Here is a 2,653-nt window from a genome sequence, read left to right as displayed (position 1 = left end):
TGCCTCTCTCGCTCTCTTTTCTCTCTCCTATCCCTTTCTCCTCCCCTTTCCTACTTCTTTTGTTTCTTCCTCTTTCCCTTCTCCATGTGTTGTCATAGTCAGAAGGCAGCCATCTGCAAAGTAGGAAGAAAACCCTTAGCTGAGCTGCATTTTTGGCAACTTGATCTTGGATGTCTCAGATCTAGAATTAGGAGGAATAAATTTCTTTTGAACTATTCAGTCTTCAGTATGTTGTTGGTTAGTTCACATTGACAATGGCCATAAAAACAATCTGGGAAATGTTTTTAGTCAAGTTATGTGACCCAGAGATTTATCACTAATGTGAAGGGAAACAGATGAATTAGTTGCATTTTTTTGTGTGTTTTATTTTCTTTCTCTAGAAAATGAATTTGACCCCATAAAATTATGAGACAAAGTGAAATAATCTTATAGGCCTTTTGTATGGGATGTAACTATTCAATTTACTAATGACTCAAAGCAAATGTAGTTTTTCATAGATCTTTGTCTTTTATTAGAGTGGTTTGTAATAAACAAGTCTTTTGGCGTATGTATTTTTAAAAATCTTTATCTCCAGAAGCTCATCCAATGTCTCACCAAGTGAACTGTCATTTCCCCTTTTATGTCACTATGGAGCTTTTCCTGCTGACTTGAAGAGTGAGGCTCGAGGTGTTTGTGAAGGGTGTTATAGACCTTGTACCCGAGAGCAGTTGGCAATCTACCCTATCAGGATTTGCCTACTTGGTAGCCTTCATGAGAAACACCATAATTAGGCACTCTAGTTTCTGGAAACAAGAAGAGGTGTTGATTGCTTCTGAGTCTTGGAGATAGAAAATGGTTGCTATGGCTTCTGAGAAGGAAGAAGCAGCCACTGGAAACCAGAGAAGAATGTGATCGCCTTCAGCAACCTGGGACAGAAAGTAGCAGTTGGTATCTGCTGAAGTTGGACTTCCCAGAAGTATTTGGGATCTAAGAAGTGATGCTTCTGTGTGGCTTTGGCTTTTGGAGCACATTTATTTACTGAGTCTGAGGTCTTGATATGAAACTCAGACCTCTTTCCCATGTATTTCCACCCATTGGAATTGAGTATAACCCATCTGGCTTTATTACACAAGTTTTGCATTTAACAATTGAAGACTTTGTTGACTGGACACTAATGTAGGTTGCTCACCTGTAGCCTAGAGCTGTGACAAGGGTACAATGATGAGATTGTGTGTGAAGGCAGAGTCTCAAGTACCTATGAGACCCAGAAGGTCTTCTCACCTCAAATAGGCTGCTAGTCTCCAAGGCTCCCACAGAGCTGATGGACAATTCCAACCACGTTCTACTGCATTGTTCTCCAAACCATTGGAAGTGACATAGTTTAATGAGTAGTGATGACCATTGTTAACAAAGGGAAGTAGCACTAGATTGCATTACAGGTAAAAGAGGGTATGGAGTATGGTTTTCAATTATATATCTTTATGCACACCTGTGTACTGAGTCACGATGTGAATATTATTCCCATTATGAGTCATGGTTAAAAGAAGTTTGAAAGCTCACGGCTAAGGGTATGGTATACCTGTATGGTCGCTGTGGTTTTCTGTGGTTTATTTATATTTTCCCTTGATCTATATAAAACTATAATGATTGGGAGATAGGCACTCTGGGTTTTGAAATGTATATCTCCTTCTTTTACAATATGGTCCCAAGTCACACCATCCAGTGTGTTAAGTCCAGTCCACTTCACAAATAATTGAGTTGTACTGTGTGCACAACATCGTGTGAAAAGCACTTACGACTGCTTCCCTCCACAAGTCACCAGAGGCTTGCTAGCCTAGGATGGCCTCTGCACTCTTGGCTTTCCCGTGTTAGTCCCTCCAGGGCTGGGAACACAGTTGTATACCATTGTGCCCAGCTCCGCTTAAAATGAACTTCGCCAAGATAGCAATTACTTTGTATGAAGTACGCTTTCTATTTTATTTACTTATTTGTGTGTTGCTGGTAATAGAATCCTATACTTTCCATCTTGAAAGTTATCAACTCTGATGCTGGATTTTTTTTAAAAAGGACTAGCCCTTCATACATTGCTGATAGAAATGTAAGTTAATATCATTTTTCAAGGCAATTGGCTTAAAATTATGGTCACTACAGTTAGTCTACTCCTAAGAATCTATCCTTAATAAAAATCAAATATTTGGGGTTGGGTATGTAGTTCAGTAGTAGAATGTTTGTCTAGCATGTCTGAGGGTTCAATCCTCAAACCATAAAGTAAAAAAAGATTTAGACAAATTAATGTATAAATTTTTATTTATAAACAACAGTAATGTAGGTTTTTTGCATTAAAAATTAATGACTCATACAGGACTCTGACATAAGAAAACATTACATTTTCAAAAAAACTGCATGATACCATAAAGTATCTAGATGCAATATTAAATGAAAAGAACAGAGTCACATATTAAATAGATATAGTGTGATGGCAATGGTGAAAGACCAAAAATGACCTATTGTATATAGGAAAAAACCAGAAGGAAATCTATCAGTTTTGGTGTTTAATGTTCTCATTGTAGGATTTGGGTGATTTTTAAATTTTTTTCTTAAAAGTTGAATGTAGTTTATAATTTTTTATGAAATACAATTTTCTGTTTCAGAATCAGAAATAAGAAATATCATT

Source organism: Dipodomys ordii, unplaced genomic scaffold (assembly GCF_000151885.1).
Source record: "Dipodomys ordii isolate 6190 unplaced genomic scaffold, Dord_2.0 Scaffold53, whole genome shotgun sequence".
Classification (NCBI taxonomy): Eukaryota; Metazoa; Chordata; class Mammalia; order Rodentia; family Heteromyidae; genus Dipodomys; species Dipodomys ordii.
This window is presented reverse-complemented; position numbering follows the sequence as displayed.